Source organism: Venturia canescens, chromosome 11 (assembly GCF_019457755.1).
Source record: "Venturia canescens isolate UGA chromosome 11, ASM1945775v1, whole genome shotgun sequence".
Classification (NCBI taxonomy): domain Eukaryota; kingdom Metazoa; phylum Arthropoda; class Insecta; order Hymenoptera; family Ichneumonidae; genus Venturia; species Venturia canescens.
The window spans coordinates 6,866,026-6,887,020 of NC_057431.1; the positions used below are offsets into that span (position 1 = coordinate 6,866,026).

Sequence of the window (20,995 nt, forward strand, 5' to 3'; positions counted from 1 at the left end):
GGTAGCGACACACAACATAGCGAAATTTTCGGTATAGTTTTAAGGATATTTCAAGAGTACAAAACCATTTTTAAATGTGAGAGATACTCATTTGTACGTGGTTTATGTGCAAAGTCTCATTGTCAAAGTTTCTCAGCTGCGTACAATGTGGAAATCGTAATAATTGTCTTTAACGAAAATTCCAAATTTTTCTTCCGAAAAAAAAAAATCCGAAAAAATGGCAAAGTTCTATATTTACAGTACATTGAAGTGGTATTATTCTTCTTTAAAAACGTTTTTTTTTCAAACTCCCTAAAAATGTAGAATTTTGCATTTTTTTTTTGGATTTATAAACGTCTATTCGAAAACATTTTCGAAAAGAGTCGATTTTCCTGGTTTTTTAAAGCAGGACCCCCTTAAAATGCGCAGTAGAAAATCGAGACAAATGCAATTTCCAATGAATAACAACGACGTGACAGTTGCTGCGAATTTCCATGCTTTTGAGCCCAAATTCCCCGCAATATTTCAGTCTTTTATAACGCAAACTCCAAAAAAAAAGTAAAAATCATAATAATTTCAATATTTTTCGTATTTCAGCGTGAATTTTCTGCCTCCGCGTCAATATCCATATTATTTTCATCAGGAACATCCATTCGCGCTCTGATGAAACTAGCATCAAGCTCTGACGTGGGGAAATATTATATTAACGAGTCGAAGCTGCGTGTAGAATCGAGAGTTTCATTCTGACGTTTTCACCCATAAATTTATGAAAAATCCATGACGAAGATGAATTTAAAGCTCATGTTTTTCGAATAAACAAGCTCAGCAAACTTCCTCATTTTCGAGAAGAGAAACAAAACTGCGGCAAATATCAATTTTCTTCATCGCCCAAATCCGCAAAAATAAATAATAAAAGTAAAACACCTGAAAAAAAAAAAAAAAAAAAAAAAAAAATACCATGCGTTCTCGAAAATAGTTTCTCTATCAAAAAGCGTGAAATCCAGAAAAAAAAAATCATCAAGTATCGACAAAGCCGCATCATCAAAAGCGAAACATTTCATCGTATGCCCAACAATTTCGAAAAAAAATTTATTCAACACTCTCACCTCTAAAAGTGCAACAACGAAAAAGTAATCATCCTGAAAAACATTTCTGGTGAAAGCTCTGTAAAAAATCATTACCGACCGGCGGTAAAGCGAATCTCCATTCGACAGTGGCTCGATAAGGTAGGAAATCTGACGACCAACGAAAATTCGTTGATACGAGAAATCCTCAGGAATTAATACCAAACGTAAGGTAAAGTAGAAACTCCCCGGTTCGCCGTGTCCAACGGTCGATAATGAAGAGCGCGGTCGGTCTCTTCGCTGCTCTCCTCCCCCGCGCGCGCGCGATACCGTCGGTCGGTAAAGAAGTTAACTCTCGCCAATTGTTTTACCGTCAGTCGATTGCCGCGGATCCGGGAGGCTGAATTCGCAACGAATTCCAAGAGCCACCTCCGTCGGCGGGGCTCGCGCGCTCAGCGAACCTCCCGCGGGTGCTAGGCCGCCGGCGGGTCACCGAAAGTGGGGGAAAGAGAGCCAGAAAATGGGGAGTTGCGATTTTATTTAAGAGCGTGAGAGAGAGAGAGGGAGAGGGAGAAGAAACGCCCGCTAAGGAACGAGAAAGAGAGAGCGAGCACAAACGCTCGAGGGAGATGGCACGAGGCAAGCGGCTCGCTGCGAGGGACATGCGCGAAGGAGATCTCGCCAGTATCGAGCCAGGCACCTGGCAGCTGGCTCGCCCGTCCGTCGCGAGTAAGTCGGGAGGTTCTTACGCTTTTTCCGAGCTCTCAACTCTTCAGTATCGCGAGTCGAACACTCGCCAAACACGCTTTATATACCGCGTACATATACATATATTTATTTACTCACAGAAAAGAGGATTTACAGAAAAAAAAAATTCAAAAATAAAAACAAAAAAGAGGAGGACGGGCGGGGGGGGGGGGAGGAGGGGAGAGGAGAGGGAGGGAGGGAAAAAAATCAGAGACAGATAAAAACGCAAAGACACATTAATCCAAATACCAAATTTCCGGCTATATATTTATTTGCGTGTTTACACAATGTATCCCTCGCTCTCTTGCTCTGCATCTCGAACTTCGACAAAATATAAAAACGTATCGGTTATTAGCTCACAAGCGGACGCACACGAAATTCGTGGCCATTAATTTAGACGATAATAATCCCCGTGTTTGGCAGCTTCGTACTCATTCTGTGATCCGACAATTACACATCGCCCGTCGTTACACACCTTCGTATACTTTTCGAACGAAAGAAAGTGAGGAGCGAGTTTTCTACGCCCGTTACATATACAACGCCGACGACGAGGTCGCCTTTTTGCCTGGCCCCTGTCCTCCTCGTCGACTACCAGCCACGCGATTTACACACGTATGAAAAAAATAAAAATAAAAATAAAAAATATAAATAAAAAAAAAATAATTAAAAAAAAAAAAAATTTTAAACACGACCACAAGCGAGAGAACCAGAAACAGAGCGAGAGAGAGAGGGAAACAGGAAATAAATGTGAAAATAATTTGAAATAATATTCAAACGCACACTGACGAACGAAATTTGTGTTTTTTTTTTTGTTTATCCGAATTGAAAATTTAATACGGATTAAAAGGGAGAGACGTTACACTCTCAATCGGCTCAAGCTGCACACTTTGTTTTTACTGATAACCCTTCCGCCGCACGGGAATATTAAGCATCGAGTGCGAGTTACCGCAGTCACGGCATTCCGCGGGATCGCCCCGCGTGATCTCTTCACTACCGGGAAAGATATTCTCACCCACACGCACACACACACACACGCACACAAACACGCACACACTTAAATATCGAATTTTACACGCGCAGCGAATCCTCACAGGCTGAAATTTTTGTGCGGTTTTAACTCATGTATATCATGTGCGTAGATTCATTGGCGAGAACGTTCGAGATGATTATCCAAATACTGCTGTACTCGTGCCGCCGGTAACTCCGCAGTGGCCGGTAAGAAGCTTTTTTATGCTGCCAACCACTTTATGCCCTTCCTCGAGCACTCTTGATCGTCAGTATTTAAATTTCTGACTTTTCTCTCATTTTTTTTTTTTTGTTTTTTTTTTGTTTCTTTTTTTTCACTGCTCTTTCGTCGTTTTTGGTTTTCTCTGCTTGAATTCAGAAAAATTTCAGTTTTCCTTGTGTATTTTTATACAGGGATCGGAAACTTTGGAATAATATTGGCTCGAATCGCATGGCAGGATTTTCGATTAGGTTTTTTTTTATGAAAACGCCTTTCGACTGTTTTACCAATTTCGTGGACGTTTGATTTTGAAAGTTTTTTTGAAATTTGTTGTTCTTGGAGGGAGGGTTGCGGTTGGTTCGAAGATCTCGGCTGACAGAAAATGGGGAAGGAAATGAAGATTTTTCTTTAGCTTGACGTAGTAAGCGCTGGAAGATAAATTTTTTTCTATGGGAACGAGATTGGAACGAAAAACCTTTTTCCTATACGATCCTCTTATGCTCGTCACTAAATTTCATGGAAATAAGTTGAAAAATATACGCGGAGATTGGATCCAGGAAAAACCAATTTCGGAAAGGAGGGCTGGAAAATATGTATTCGGAACAACGTCGCAGTGGATTCGGTTAGAGTTAACAAATAAACTTGAAGGCCCTTAAAGTTCAATAACCCCGGAAAATATTGGATGCACGGAAATGCTTTGGAGATTAAGCGACTTGGATCGCAGAGAGCTTGAAGTTATTGAAACTTTTTTTTTCACATATCATTTTTAATCGAATATGAAGAGTCGAATTAACTTTTTGCAATTCACTGTCACGAACTCCGATCTCAAACTTTTCCACTGACTTCCAGTTATTCCGTTCGATTTCGATGGAAAAAAATTGATTGTTTCATTCAATTTTAAAAGATATTCCTTTCCCTATTTGATGATGAAACGAAAGAATTTTTTCATTTACTTTCAATTTTAAAAAATTGATTGAAATTAAAAAATCCACTGAAAGTGGCAATGAAAAAAATTCAACTAAAATTCAAAAATTTAACAAAATTTACTATGGAAAAAATTCAATAAATCCACGTTGTTTTTTTTCTAACAGAATCTTAAACTTTTTTCACTCGATTTCGATAAGCAAAAAAAAAGTACTCTTTCATTCGGTTTTAAACAACTTCTTCCTCAATTTCACTCCTATGAAACGAGAGAATTTCTTTCATTCACTTTCAATAAAAATATTGACCAGAAAAAATGGATTTGAAGTTTAAAAAACTCCAATCAAAGTTGAAATGGAAAAAATTCAGATGGAAAGAAAATTCAATAAATTCATTACTTTTTCAAATCGAAATAGTCGAACTCCCAAGAGTCGTACAACGCTGGGCATTGGGCCTTTTTAAAAATTGAAGAAAAAAAAATGGAAAAACGAATAAAAAAAGCGATGTATTCTGAACTCGTTCGAACTTTGATTGCGACATAAAAAAAAAAAAAAAAGAAAAAAGATTTGCCAATAAAAAAATGTTTACACGTTGTTCCACGTGTTCCACCCCCATCAGAATAATATTTATGGTAAATTTTTCGTAAATAATTGTAATTCATTGATTCGATAACTCCGCTAAATGTATATCAATGTCAAAGCTCCCAGAATCGAGCTTCTGTTTTTCGTTTCGTGTTCTCTTCCGTCAAAAAGCACGTCGACCAGAGCGAAACGAGAGGAATTATTTCCATCTCTTTTTGTCCCAACTTCTTATATTTCAATTGAAGTTTGAATGTGCGTAGAAAAGTACAATGTTCGAGCTGACAGTTGGCCAATCGTCGGGACAAAAGCTCGTGGGCGAATTCCAACTATCCAACGATCTCTCGTGTCCCCCCCCCCCCCCCCCCCCCTCGTTGGGTTTGTTTGGGTCCCAACAAACAAACCTTGAGCTGCTCAGCTATAGTAACGAGCGACGAGCTGGAGCACTAAATATTTTCGTGAATGTCCACGCCCACAGTTTTCATTCGAGCCTCGTAATTCGAGTCTTGCTGGCTTTGTTTTTCCAGTTTTTATTTTTTGGCTAACAATGCCTGGGTCAACGATATTTCCCACACTTTTTTCATTCGTGTCTCATCCACATTGTTTTTTTTTCTCGCAATAACACAGGCACACAAAGTCTTCTCGGTGCTGGAGGTAGTGAAAGAAAAAAAAGCGTGTTCTTCGGTTAAATATTCACGGGGGATAAAAGCACTTGGAAATACGAAGAGCCCTCAAAGTCTAATCGACCATTTGTTTGCGGCTGTGCCGCCCTGCTTCGGAGATCTCGCGCACTCACTCTTCTCATCAAATATATTATTTTGCTGCTAGCTTCCTCGTCGCGATCTACCGGTTCATGTTTTCCGAAGCTTTCAGTTACTTTTCATTTTTAAACACTCTCATTATGCCTCTTAGAGACTTTTACCACTTTTGGGGCAGTTTTCGTGCTTGCTATATTCGCCAAGCTCACGAGTTTCCTTCGACCATCTTTTACTTGGACATTTCGCGATCGTTTTTCATCGACGGTACACTTTCTTATATTTTTTTTATTCGAAAACGTTTTTTCATTAATTGTAATTATTTTTTTTATTTTTTTATTTTTTTTTTTCATTTAATTTAAGGTAGTTCAGGCACGAAACAATTTTCGTAAGAAAGTCTCGAAATTTAGGAAGAGTTTCACTGGGTCGGCGGACTGACGCGCATATCAAATTTTAAGCGGTTCGTCTTATTCGTTATTTAGATAAACGTCTTTAAGTATTGCAGAAAAATACACAGGGGTGTAGGGACTATGCACAAAAAATCGTTTATTTTTCAATACAACGAATGAACGCTTCTTACGAAGTTTATAAAAAATGCACACAATAACAATGAAGTATATAACGAAGGTCTGGAAAAAAATTCGAGACGATTGTTTTACTCTGGTAATAAAATGATATTAAGGAGGGTGGCGCTAACGATGATACAACGTTGCCATGCTAAACCATATTAAATACATAAAAAATTTAAAAATGATGAGAATTTAATAAAATTTGGTGAACACATTCTTTAGTGCCAAATTTGACAATACAAATTTTTAAAAAATTTTCTTCTGTACAGTTATCGAGCAATTGATCACTAAAGTTCACGTTGAAGCAGAGGAAAATTTTGAAAAAAATTGTCTTCGCACTTGATGTTGAAGAACATTATCACCAAATTTGATAAATTTCTTATCATTTTGACGAATGTAGCCACCCTCCTTAAAGAGGGTGGATCGCGACGATACAATGTTGCCATGCTAAGCCATGTTAAAAATATGGAGAATTTCAAAATCATAAGAATTTCATAAAATTTCATAAAAATACAAGACGATATAAATTTTTTTAGATTTTTCTACCACATAGCTCTCGAGTAATTGAACACTAAAGTTCACGTGTATAAGCATAGAGTTCTCGTGCATAAGGGCTTCGATTTAACGCTCAATTATTCGACAACCACGTGGAAAAAAAATTTGAAAAAAATTGTATTTGTATACGTGATGGCAAAGAATGTTATGACCAAATTTGATAAAATTCTGATTATTTTTATTTCGTGATCCTCCCTCCTTAACACTTTTTTCTTCATCCATTCCCATTTTTTTAGCTTTTAAGGTAGTTTCGACGGTTCGCGTTGCCTGAAAACTCGAAACATTTTGATTCGCCACTTTTTTTGACTGCACCATTCCAGGGGATGAAACTCTTGCTCCTAACATGATTGTTGCTTAAAAATCTTTCACAGTTTTTTGAAAATTCATCTCGAAATGATGAGCCTCCTTCGTGTCAGGAAAAATCCGAGGTCGTCGTTCCCTCCATGATTCTGCTGATGGGAAATTCGGTTTTCCATTCCCCAAAAAATTTCTTACGATATTTCCATTGCGAGACCCACGACAGATTATTTTTCGACGACAAAATTCATCACATTTTTATTTTCCAGGCTGCTTTTTACCCCGAGCCTGAGCTTTTACATTCCCATCAAAATTTCCATGCGCCCCTCGTTTTTCCATGGCCTCCCACCTCGTCCACGTACCACCATAAATTTATCATTCTTCCAGTAACTTATTCTCACCCTCCCGTCATTCGTCGTTCACGAATACGCTAATAAAAAAAAATTTTCCAAGCCACTTTTTCTCGCCCTCTCCGGTGCTCCTCGTCGCCCCTATTTCCTCTTTCACTTCGCTTCCTCCCGGTCCTTAACATCTACATTTTCCCAGTATCCGAGTAGTTTCCCCCGGACACGTAGCTTCTTCGAGGTGGGGCTGAATTTTCGAGTTTCTAACTTTTTCCATTTTTTTTTTCAAACATTCCATTTTTTTTTTTTTTTTAATTCTTCTTTTACCAACCACCCCCATCCGTTACCGTTCTAATTTTTTTTTTTTTTTTTTTTTTTACTTTTTTCTCTCCCCACGTTTCCCCCCATCGAGTCTCGTGTTATTTCCTCACTTTGCTCAAGCACCCTGAGCGTGGCTCCGTCAAACGCTCCTCGCAGAGGAAAATATCCGGCGACGTCGTCCCCGCTTTTTACTTTTTCTCTCGCCCTCCCACCGTTTTTCTCTCTTTTATTATCTCACGTATTACTTTGACTTTAAAAGCCTCTCGTTGTCCCTGGTACACGAACGTTAGCTATTGCCTCTCGGAGAATCACGGCCTCGAACTGCTTTGTCCCAGCGCTCAACCGCGACGCAGCACACGCAGGGCCACGGGCAGCGTTCTAAGTGCCGGCCATTTAAGGCTCAACGATTTACTAATTAGTGCGCTCACCCAACTCCGCCTCACTTGCGAGCCTGCGACCGCGAACGCAAATATTGCAGAAATGATTTTAAGGGGAATGGACCAGCCGGTGGAAGCTTCTTGCTGCGTCAGTAGTAGAAACTTATTTGAAACGTCGTTTCTAATAACGATCGTCGCATTAAATCTGAATTTTCGCGGGGCTTTCGACGACCCACTTTTTCCTCTGGGAACGAATTCCGTCCGTGAAATCTTTTCTGGATGCCAATTTGGGGAAAAAACGTGGAAGCTTTTCGATAAATTAATTTTGTGGGAAGAACTTTTTTTGGCAACTTTTTTCAAACTGTTTTCACGTTTTGGTGAAACGCTATTTTTCTCCCATTTTTAAAGAATTCTTTTCACACGAATTTTGGAGAAAATCGACTAAAGTTTGCTCCCATTTTCTTGCTATCGAATCATACGAGCTGATTTGGAGGCACGATAAATCGATAAAAAATTTTTATCTATCGAAATCCACGATCAACTAATCATGGATAAATAAGACTTAGCACAGAATTATTGATTTCTGGATATTGTCGTTGATCTTGTGACTAAACTATGCTCGCTGCTGGTCAACCTTCGCATGTCACAGCGATCGTTGCCACAGTTCGTTAGGCTTAATGTAAACAGCACAGGTACAGAGGTCTCTTTGAAGTGCACTGCACAATGGCATTCGCGTTGTTGTGTGATTTTGCAATGTGTGCGACGAATTTACGTAGCAGTTACTCAATGCTCGACGTTTCGACGAATCTCCCAAAGTAGTTCTGATTCGTTTAAAAAAAATTTTTTTTTCTCATTAGCTATTCAATGAATGATTATTTTTGTACTTTTGGGGCTCCACCTGTAATCGGGCTGATTTTTCGTCATTACGTTCTTGACGAATGAGAGACATGATAACGAGCAACATTATTTTGGCGCGAGAGCTTTTTTGAAAAGTTTTTTTTACATTTTTCGGGCGGACATAATAACCGATTATTTTGATTAATTTTGTAAAAACGAATAAATTGATTCGATGAAAAATTCGTTAAGGTAAATCGTCCTCATAGGGTCGAATTTTAGGGGTGTCTAAATTGGCTCGATTCTCGAAATCATTATCATCGAACCGCTCATTCATCCACTCACTTTCAAACCACGAGCAGATACAAATTCCACGGTTTTCATCCACATTCTCAAGGCGAATATTAGTTCCGAAACGCAGACATGAGTAGATGATTTTGGGGTAAAATATCCTGTCCGATCACACGCTCAAATTTAAATTAACCTCCGATGATAAACTCCCTCCGAAAAATCAGTTTAAAAATAATAATGTTTAACATTTTTCTGTATTTTTATCATTTATCCAATGCGAATTCGCACTGTGTACGGTTCAAAAGTAAAAACGTTTGTTGCATTGAAATTTCGCTGTTTTCCAAAAAAAAATAATAAATCCATATATCCAAGCGCTGAAAGTCGCACGGCGAAAGACTTTCGAAAGCACACACTTGACGAGCGTTGCGAGGAAAGCGAGTGCGAAGAGAGAAATGGGTAAAAAAGAGATCGAGAGAGTGGGAAGGTCCTCAAAAGATAGAGAAAGGAAAAGAGTGATCCTCGTCAGCCTGATTACGTATTACCTCAAGGTCATACGAGATAAGTGTCTCGACAGGTACTCAGTAAAGTGCACAAAGGGAGAGCAAGTTTTATATATTCGTGAATAAAGAGAGCTTTAATGCCTGAGGCAGAAATTCTATTATATTTTCAACATTTCTCGCTGACTCCACTCTCGTCAGTGAATTATCAATTCATTGTGCACCTCGTCCTCCGAGCCCTTACAAGGATACCGAAACTGGAGGGACTTTATGACAGAGCAGTCCGGGCACCGAGTAATTGTGGAATCCTTGAAGAAATTTTAGCCCGAGAAGCCTGGAAATGAAAGTTTTGAAACTCGGCTCGATGCTCAAGTTCTCCAACTTATCAGACAAAATCTTCGACAGAAAAAACTGGAATTTTCAAAAATCATTATTCGAGTGATCCAAATGTCTTTTTTCCGCGTTATTTTGATCTTTCTTTCATAGCGAATCTTTTTCTTCGTTCTAAAATCAGTAAAAACATATTTTTAAACAAATTTCGATTTGTTTAAATGAAAATGTGTTTATTTATTTCGAGAAATTTTCGTCCTCCCTCCGCGAAATGTTGTCCGATGAGAACGACGTTTCCCCTGGTCTTTCGATGCTCCATTGACGATGGAATTTTGTGAATTTGAAAAAGTGTTTTTCCTATTCGAACAAGAACGAAAGTACGATATTTAAAATACTTTCTTTTATTATTTTCCCGAAAATCTTTCTTCCCTTTCCTCGCGCTCGAATGATCCGAGTCAACGATCAACCAGTGTCCATCCACGAGGAGCAAAATAATCGACAGCAAAAGAGGGGGCGGGGGTTTGCAATTGGTACAAAAAGCTCGAAAGCAGAAACGAAAGGGGTGCTGCTGGGGTGGTAGAAAATGAGAAATCTCTCGAGCAAGAGAAAAGTTAGGTGCTGGGAATGAGGCAGCGGGCCCTCGGAGGATCGTAGCGGAAAGCTTGAGCGAGTAACAAGCCCGAGTATTCCTAGGGAACCTCGTGAGGTCACAGATAGTTGGACGTACCAACGGAAATGCGAAGCTGCGGAACGGAGGGAGGGGCGGGGAGGAAGAAAGGGTGAAGTGAACCAAGGGAGACGTGCTCGAGGGTTGGAAAGTCCAGACGAAATGGATTCGACGGTTGGGGAGATAAATAAAGACGGACGCTTGGAGAAGGTGAGATACGAAAAGGTAAACAGCACGAAAAAACGACGGAATTATGAAAAAGAGAAAAAATTATAACATCTATGAGAAGAATAATGGAGGAGAGAAAATAGTGAGCGAAAACGAATGCAGAGTAAGCAAATGGGAATTGGGACACGATACGAAAAGGGGAAGAAAGAGGAGAGAGAAAGTGGTTTGGGAATGGAAGAGGGTGGGGGGGAGGAACAGGAAGACGATTAATTGGAGGAAAAAAGCGAATGAAAAAGGGCCAGGAAGGAAGATATTCCGTGGAAAAAATGGAGGAAGGCTGAGCCAGAGGTGGAGTAAACAGTGGAGAATAAAGAGGAAGAAAAAGTGACAAGAAAAAGTTGAGAAAGAAAGTATAACAGAAGAAGGGGAAGGGGAGGCAGAATTTTTGGCAAAAAAGCCACGAAAAAGTGGATAAGGAAAGTGAATAAAGAGAAAGGAAAACAAGAGGGAAAGGAGTGGTGAAAAATAAACGCCCGCTGGAAAAAGCGGCAGCGACGGAAAGGCAGCGCGGGGGGGATGCGGTGGGAAAGAAAACGAAATGTCAAAATAAAAATAGTGAGATAGGAGGCTGAAAAAGCTGGAGATAAATAGTCCGAAGGTAGGAAAAATACGAACAGGACGAAACGAAAAAGGAACGAGGCACGAGAAGCCGGCGGGAGGAAGTGAGGGGGGGAGCGGAGAAAAAAGAAAATAAACGAGGAAAGAGTGCAGAAAAAGGAAAAAAGAGAGCGAAAAGATAAGAGCACCGGGACAAAATAACAAACAAACGTAGACACGCTCACGGACACAGGAAGACACACGAATAGGAAACGAGGAAGTTTTGAAGCCAGAGAATAATCAGCACGAAGAGAAAAAAACGTCAAGATGAGAAAATAAAAAAACGGGGGGATGGAAAACGAGCGGAGATATCGAAAATTCAACGTACACGGACGAGAAGTGGAGGCAGCAGGAGCCAGAGTGGGGGTCTCGTGTCCTGGCTGAATCTCTCCTTCGCTATGACCTCTTTCGTTGCCTCGTCGCATCGATACTCACCCCTCCCTCCTTAATTAGTTTCATCATTGGTGACCCGTAGAGATTCTCTCCTTTTTCCTCTCCATTTTTTTCCAACCTTCTTTTGCTCCCTTTTTCAACGCTCGCCACTCTAATTAAACTCCGGCAGATAATTTACATTTCACGCTGTATCGAAATGTATATCGAAAAATTTCATTCTGCGAGATATCGCGATCGAAGGAGAGAAACTATTCGATTGTTTGGACTCGGAATTCGCAATCGAACAACACTCGGTCCCCCGTTCGCTCTTCGTCGAAAGAACAAATGAGTCGGTAAAGAAGGAATAGGGGCGAAGGGAAACGCATTTTCTCGACTAACGATCTCACGGGAGCGCCACCCTTTCGAGGTGAAAATGAGATCCAAAATGCAGACATGGGTAGGTGGTTTTGGGGTGGAATTTCCTGGCCGAGCACGTGCCGAAACTCAAATGAATCTCCGATGATAAACTGGCGAGAAAAATCAGTTTTTATAATCGTCGTGTTTCACATTATTCTGGTGTATTTTTTATTTAAAAAACGACAAAAATAGTGCAGCCTGAACGAACTTTTCGACATCTTTCATATGAAAATAATTCCATTCTCGAAATCCGGGATTTACGATTTTTCGATCGTCATTCCTCGCACCTGGCGTTACGCGAATGCTATTGATCAAACGTGTTTCAAAAAATTCAACGAAAACACGATTATTTCGAGGATTGTTTATCTTGCCAGCCAGAAAAAACGTGCTACGAATTATTGGTAATCTCCTTGAATCGCGTATTTCGAGGGCAGCACTTCGACCAACATTCCTCAACGACGATCCAACCATTCGACTGTGAAAAAATATCGATTTGAGCATCAGAATGATCCAATGACAAGCAAACAATCGAGGAGCATCGATAACCTTCGACGAGGAACTTATTCTCACTTTTCTTTCGCACTCTCGATCGAGTTTTCTTGTTTTAAGGTAGTTCGATAGCTAAGTGCCGTAAAAAATATTTTCAATAAATCATTCAAAATATCGTTAATGATCAGTAAAACAAATCGGTGAAAAAAACGACCTTAAAATAAAGAATTTCGGCCACAGAAAAAAACAGTCCGATCAAACGATGAATTTTGTCGCTTCCTTTGATCCAACGCCGAAAAATTTGTCGATAAATGAAAAAATTGGCGATATATATGCCGAGAAGTTTGATGGGTTCAAAAACCTTGATCTTTCCTCTCAAATGTCTCCCTTCTTCCTCGTCAATCTCCCTTCTTTTTCCACTTGACCGCCCCGCGTGCGACGAGGTTCTGTCACTCGTTACGATTAATTATCTCGCTCTCGTGCGGAGATCACGCCATTGGCTCGATTCTCACCCTCGCTGGGTGAAGAAGCAGTCCCAGGCGCGAGAGTCTCGCGATAGCGCGTTACCCGGCTCATCGCTTTCTCCTCGCTCGTCGAGGGTACTTTTTTTATGGGTCACGAGAAAATGATTGGAGCCCGATCCTCCGCGCGATACTTTTTTTATATCGGCTCGATGAGAATTGGAAACTCAGACGCACACGAGAGCATCGCAGTGACCAATTTTTTCTCGTGTTTTCGTTCGATCATTTTGTCACGTTGTTCGTCAAATTAAAAAATACAAGGAAATAATGTTTTTTCTCTACCTTCTTTTACGAACTTTAATTTATCTCTTTGTTTATATTCATTAAAAAAAAAACTAAATGAGGAGCCATCAGAAAAAACAGTTTGCAACTTTCAATTTTCATCGTTTTTTTATTTACATTGAAATTAAATAATTCAGAAAAACTTTGCTGGAAAGTATAGCGGAAGTATAGACTTATACACAATATCTTAAAAAATTTCCAAAAATTCAAGCGGTCAGACGATTTTTTGAAAAACTCATATTTTCGTAAAATTCAAAATGTCATAAAATTTAAACCGCTTGACCGATATTCCCCAAATTCAATACCAACCTTCCTTTTATGATAATCTATTTATAAAAAAAAAAAAATATTAATACATCTTAAAATTTTCGAAAGTTAGAGCGTCGACAGCCTTTTTATGAAAATTTCAAAACGTCGTCAGATTCGTAATTTTTTACAAATTCTGACAAAATTATCAGAGAATGAAGAGCTTGTATAGATTGACATCTGTGCAAAACGGTAGCCCTGTATCTCAAACCGTTTCCGAGTTATAAGCATTTGAATTTTGCAGTCCCATAACACGCAAACACACACACACACACACACACACACACACACACACACCCGGACATTTTTTCTACATATGATTTTTCGATGTTTTGGAACATTTTGAGCACATTGACATTGAAAACTGGAAAAAAAAAATGTTCATCGTCGATGAGGAAGCAATAAATAAAAAATCGTCGAAAAAAAGATTTTTAATGGAATTCTGAAAATTCATTGCTTCATGCAACCCCATCGTGGAAAAGAATTACAGATTTTTGGTCCAGAGTTTCTCAATAGGGTATTACACCTTTTTTGAAAACTGTTTTTAAATAATCCTAAGATCGTAATAAACCAGTAGAATTATTATTTAAATTTCATAAGACCGAAAAGTGTCTTAAAAACTATTTTTTATTTATAATTTTCAAATTTCGCGCGGAAATGCTAGCCGCCATGTTGTTTCGGGCTTTGACGTCACTCCGTTAGTAAACAATACGATTGCGAAGGACCAAGTAACAAGATTTGTGAAAATAATGAGTTATAATGGTATAGCATCGGTGTCTGGTGGCTGAATGCAATAATGCAAGTGTAAAAATGCCACGCAAAATTGTGGATTCATCGCCACCATAAACGTATTTGTCGTTGGTAGATTTGTACTTTCTGCTTTTAAAAAACCGTCTTCCCTGATGCGATTTTAATAAAATGAATGATAAAATTTCTCAAACGTGCACAATAATATGTAAAATTTCAAAATAACACAGAGCGCACGATAAAAATCTAGATTGTTTACTATCGGAGTGACGTCACGTTGGAATCCAATATGGTGAATGGCGTTTTAGACATTTGAAAAACAGATGAAAAAAGACGATATTTAAAATTGAATTATAAAATTTACATTGCATTTTTACGAATAAATATTGACCTTTCTCGTTTACTTTTTACGAAATCTATCATAAAAATGGATTTTTATAGATTTTCTTACATGGTGTAAAATAGCCTATTCCGAGCTCAAGTCTTGTCGCTTGCACGATGGTTTACGAATTGACTTTTCCAAAATTTTTTCAAACCATGTTTTCGAATCGATTTACCAAAGACTTGTCCAATTATTTCAAATGAAATTTTCCAAATTCGTATTTTCAAATGAAATTTTCCAAATTGTATTTTCACATGAAAATTTCGAATATATTTCACGCACGATTCCGTTCGATCCGGAGCTTTCTTTTAACTACATTTTCGAATGAAATTTTCAAATATTTATCGCGTATATTTTCTAATTAAATTCAGAAGTATTTTCAAATAATAATTTTCGAGTCGAACTGGAGAACATTTTCCAAATTATATTCGAATATTCTCTGAACCATCTTTTTGGACATTCACAAACTTTGTTCAAACCTCGTACCGAAGGTCGATTCGGCTCGATTACAAGTTGACGAGTTCCTCGTGGAAACCCCAAGAAATTTCCGGCTTCAACACAAACAAAAATGAAAACAAAATCGACAAAGTTGTTCTCATTTTCCATGAAGATTGTAAAACCAACGAGAGCCTCGGTTCTTTTACCATCGCTCGAGTGAATGGCACAATTTGAATTGTCTCACTGTCTAGGTTTATTGTCGTCGAAAATTTTCCTCTTCGAGAACAAAAGCCGCAAGTAAACGAGGACAAAAGCTTCGAGGAAACGAAAACAAATGAGAGGAAAATAAATTTTCATTGTTCCATTTCTCTGGCTTGAAAAATCGTTATAACTCCATAATTCGCTTTCCGTTGTTTCGACAATAGCGACTCTATTTTATCGGACAACACATAAGATGGTTATGGAGTATTCACCTTCGGAAATGACGGGAAGGAGGAAACTTGATAATCACAAAACAGAATATTTGTATTTATATATATATATAGATGTCCGCGTAATAATCGGTCAAACGGGATTAATCGATAATCGATTTGACGTCGAGTACGGAGTCGTCACCGGGGCGCTGAGAAGCGAGAAGTGAGTTAGGAAAATCCATCGCCATATACCGCGAATATAATAGTAGGAACGAGAGGAAATTGCCGGAGGAAGAGGAAAGAGTCAATATTCTCAGTCTCGTATTATTTTCACAGCAACTCGAGTCTGTAAACTGTCGTGAAGTTGGTCTTTTTTTTCGCTTTCTTCTTTCTACGCAGCTTCCTGTTTATTTCCTTGGTCGTTTTCCTTTTCTTCTGTTTTTTTTCTTTCTTGAAACGATTTGACTGTTGACGTCGTTGAGTGTGAAAGGTCAGTTGTTTGGGAAGAAAATTTTATTATTTTTTTTTCAATATAGGAAAAAAAAATGTATTGATTTATTTATTGTAATAAAATGAAAATGTTTTTGAAAATGGGATAAAATATACCTCACATTTTTTCGTTTCTTTTGAACTATTCAAGTTTAATGAAACGTTAAACGAAGTGAAGGTTTGTTTTGTTTCGTTCGATAAAAACGAAGGTGATTTTGTTTTTCATTTCCATTGTATACGGAGATAAAAATTGATTTATTCATTTTTTTTTCTTTTGCATTTTTTCAAAAGCACACGCATTTAAAAATATCGTAATAAAATTTTGGAAAAATAAATAGTGTCTAATTATCGAGTTTTCATAAATTTGTGTTAACTCGGTCGGTAAATCATTCAGAAATAAATAAATTAGTTGAAATTTCGATATTCAAGTAATTGGTCATTGTAAACGTTTGCTGTTGACAGAATTTGTCGTTCTTTTGTAATAGCAGACTTTGCGAGAACTGAATGTTGTGTCATGAGATGTTCTCAGTCGTACGACGCAGCAGAATGGATTAAATGATCGACAACTGTTAGGATAAGAAGGCGAAAAATGGTAACAACGAATGAAGGAGGAAAAGAGAAACGTATTTGTGTGTCAAATACGTGAGAGCTCCGAAATGTTGAGCAACCGCATTCACGATGTTGGTAAACAGAAAAGCGAGTTTGAATTTTCGTTATCAGTTGTGGGCAGCATACGATGCCCAGCGAGCTTAAAACCCATGAGCCATTAACATTCTCTTTCGTTTATGGAGAACACGAAAAATGGTCGAACAAAAGTTCATCGATAAATCGTGTAAAAACGTTACGCAACGATCTCCCGTGGAAAGCGAAACGAAAAAGGTGGCAAACGACCGAAGGATGTCCCAATTCTTTGATTTATTGGACGCTTCAAATGGCCTCGGGGCTCGGAGAAACAATTTTTTTTCACTATTCTCTGATACGATGTTGACAAATTTTTTTCTATTTACTTTTTTGATAAGAAATTTCCTCGAAGACCCACTTTTTCGTCGTGGATGGAAGCAACCTCGGTTGGCAAACGGGGGGGAAGATTCCAGAAAATTTTCTTAGTATTCACAAAAAGTGGGGAAAAGCATTTGAATTTATTATTTTTAATATCTTCCGAAGCTTCGTCACGGATCGATATCGATTTGTAGAATGGGAATGACAATAATTTTTGTATTTATTGTCGTTGCTATTTGTAAAGAACGAAATTTTTGAAAAAATATCCTTTCTTTTCCTCCCGATTTTTAGTATGAATTTCTGGTTTTGTCCAAAAAATCAGAAGACTAAATTAAAAATTCATCGGAATTAGTGAGCGTGGCTAAAAATTCAGCTCAAATATGTTTGAACAATTCGTCGATGATTCTTCAGCGCCATTATTACTGAAAAATAATTTTCAAAATATGTTGAAAAAAGGAGAATTTTTAAGGATTTTTCAACGTCAAAATTGAAAAATAGTTTTAAAAATATGTTCAATAAAGCGGAATTTTTGAGGATTTTTCATGAGTTCGTAAAGGCCTATAAATTTTAATCGAACCGAATTTCAGGCTTGGATCGTGCGTGTGAATCATCCTTCAATTGTTCGTGTACACAGTTCCGTTCTGAATGGTCATTCGCACGTATCAATTAAGATAAAAGTTACTTAGACATAACGAGACCCAGTCAAGCGGACTCGAAGGCTCGGGATATCCGCACGCGATACAAATTGATATTAAACGGAAGGCCGTTGAAGCAGGATCACAACAGGGAGATCGTGTATTTTCGAATGATTAAATTACGATCGTCTTTCATATTGAATAATAAAATTCATTAAGTCGTTCTTCAGGTTCCTCAAAATGAATAAATCAAATAATAATCATCTCAAAAGCTATCTCCGAATTCGTTGAACAACGAATCCAAAGTTTTTATTTATAAATTCAATCGAAATAATATTCGAAAAACGAGGCCTTAAGACGTGTACTGAAAAAAATTATTCAACAGATTCTATCAAAAAATAAAATGTTTTTATTTATTTTATTATTATTATTTTTTTAATTTAAAAGAATTTTTTATTTTTTATTATTTTAATTTTTAACTAAAATTCACATATATTATTTTTTGATCGAATAAAATTTAAAGATTTACTTTTAATAAATATTTTATTTATTATTTATTTACAATATTTCAATAAAATCGGGAGATTTTATTTTTTAATGAAATCGTGTTTTTTTTCTATTGTCCATCGTTAATTTTCCGTCGTTTCGTTCGTTTATTTCTGTCAATTAGAGGAGGCGCAGCAATTATTTTCGTAGGATTTATTTCGAAAGCGCTCATACATAATGTGCTAACCACTGTATATGCTAATTCGTCACGTAATTTAAAAAAAAAAAAGTGTGTAGTTTTGTTTCTCAGAATTAATGCGTGTTCATGAAACCAGTTTTTCTCAGCAACATCGTAAAAATAAACATTAGCATTATTTTTCAATGAAATTCTCCAACTCGATTAGCCAAACTTTGATTTTTGCAGGTGCAGCTGAGAACTAAGATGATATATTCGACCCGGGAGAGGAACTCTTAACGGCGTAAGTATTTTTTCAACTTTTTGTCGCATTGTACGATTTTATCATCATCGAGGAATGAAACCGAATATTTAACTTTGAAAGCTTGTGCATTAGCAGAAGTGCAAATCGGAAAAATCTGCGAATCGGTGGGAGCGATCATTTACTGAAAAATTAGCTGTCATGAGTAAGCCAGAACTTGAGAAAGCTTGCAATTTTAAGGAGGGTGGCTACCGACGATACAATGTTGCCATGCTAAACCATGTTAAATACATTAAAAATTTCAAAATGATAAGAATTTAATAAAATTTGGTGAACACATTCTTTATGGCCACATTTGACAATACAAATTTTTTAAGATTTTTCTTCTGTACAGTTATCGAGTAATTGATCACTAAAGTTCAAGTGTATAAGCATAGCGTTTCCATATATATAAGTATACATTCCGGGCATAAGAAATCTGCTTTAATGCGTAAATACTCGATAACTAAGCAGAAGAAAATTTTGAAAAAAATGGTGTCTTTGCACTTGATGTTGAAGCACATTATAACCAAATTTGATCAATTTCTTATCATTTTGACGAGTGTAGCCACCCTCCTTAACATAAATCGAAACCAACTCGAGCCAATGGACCCCATTCGAAGTAAATCTATTTTTATATCAACTCCAACCCAGCAGAGCTAATAGAAATTTTCCACGTGCACTTTGTCCATGGTGAACTAACGAAACACCCTCGCAAGCGAGTGTCAAGAAAAATATAAAATTCAAGAAGATTTAAAAGATCGGCGAATCCCAAATAAAAATGATGAAACTCATTATCTGACTTCGAAATCCGAAAGATCCCAAAATCCTGGGAACAAAAGTCCTCATCCATTTGTCGATCCGACAAAGCGTGGCTGAGCAATCGAACAAAGTGTCGGAGCCAACCGCGTGCGTGCAATTCTGGGCGGAGCGTTTCCCCCACTCTGCGTCGCTCTGAGCGCGCAGCGCCATTGGCTGCTGGCCGAGCTTTCGATATCTCACGAAGCGAGCGTCCCACAAAAAAATGTCCAAGAACAAATCTCTTCAGAATTTCGAAAGCAATCGATTCCCAAAGTCTCGAGACCCACTGTAGACTTTGAGAGCACTGACGCTTGAAAATGGAGATGAGTCGAGATGAGAACGAGTCCGGAGGCTTGTGAACGTCAAATGTTTGCTCAACTCCTCGTCTCCTGACGCTCGTCATGACGCATTGCTATCGACAAAAGCTACCACGTGTTTATCGTGATCATACATCGACCCCCCCCCCCCCTCCCCTCCCCCTCCGCAGCCTAAACACATATATTACTCACTGTATATACATATCCATAACCTGCAATCCATTTTCCCGATTGAACGCTATTCTCCAGAGAACAAACGTTGTAACCCGAGTACATCCAGAAGTTCCTACGTCATTCCCTTCCCGTAAAGACTCCGGCCACATAGATACTATCTCAAGACCCCCGAAGCTTCGCCGCTAATATAATTCGCCTCTATCGTTTGAAAGCATCGAAGAATGATCGAGTGCTATAACTTACGACAGCGCAGTACGTTTCTCTCGGACCAAGTGGTAATGGCCGATGACAGTCAACTGTCATCGCCTGCGTCACGTTTCCTGATGTTTGAATCTTCGAGAAGCTCTCTTCAATCCCGGATCTCGTCTTTCACTTATTTTTCCAATTGCCATTACTGTATAATAAATTTATTGAGTTTAATTAAATGTAAGAAGCCCCGAGTAGCCGCTCCACAAATATCTTTATTGTCTTGTTTATACGCTCTTTTCGGATTACACTACTGAACATCCGGCTTACAGAAGACGAGACGCAATGAGCTTAGAAGCCCCGAATTCTACCTTTGGTACAAAATCCTCGAATAAAATTCAATCCCCGGTGCCTGAACCCGGTACACAAAGGCAAGTGGGTGTTAAGGCCTTGCATGGGCAGCCGGCGAAAAAATGGCATTTTCTTGATTCCTTTTCGAGACAAGAAAATAAATGTTTATTGAAAAACTGTGAACGACGTTCATTGGCACATATGATCAGCTACTTGTGCAATTTTTTTCATCGAAAAATTTCTCAAAATCGCGCAACTCCAGCCCTGTTGCAGTGGCACTTTTTTTTAAGCATCACTTACGGTGGGCATGGTAACTGAAAAACTATTAATCCGATCGATACGAAATTTATACCACTTGTTTATGATAGTAATAGCTTGGGCCTGGACAAAGGATTCGTAAAAATGTCGATTTAAAAAAAAATGGCGACAGTTTTAACAAAAAATTCATTTTTGAGCTGCTAAATTTTCGGTCTTTTGTTACTATTTTTTATTTTCTAACAAAATACGAAGTCCTTCGTCCAGGCCCAAGCTATTTTTA

General features: G+C 38.2%; 1 protein-coding gene across 8 annotated transcripts in view; it reads left to right on the plus strand.

Moving 5' to 3' along the window:
- The first annotated feature begins 1,737 nt into the window (after positions 1-1,737).
- The window catches only part of LOC122417842 (1-phosphatidylinositol 4,5-bisphosphate phosphodiesterase-like), a 41,127-nt gene continuing 21,869 nt past the window's right edge, over positions 1,738-20,995 (plus strand). Inside the window, exons 1-3 of one of the 8 annotated variants that reach the window (XM_043431665.1) lie at positions 1,738-1,861; positions 2,930-3,005; positions 18,577-18,631. The gene's annotated coding sequence lies outside the window, so the exon portion shown is untranslated. Of the gene's footprint in view, positions 1,862-1,985; positions 3,006-18,576; positions 18,632-20,995 lie in introns of those variants that run through there. The other 7 variants (XM_043431666.1, XM_043431669.1, XM_043431664.1 and 4 more) reach the window with 7 other exon arrangements.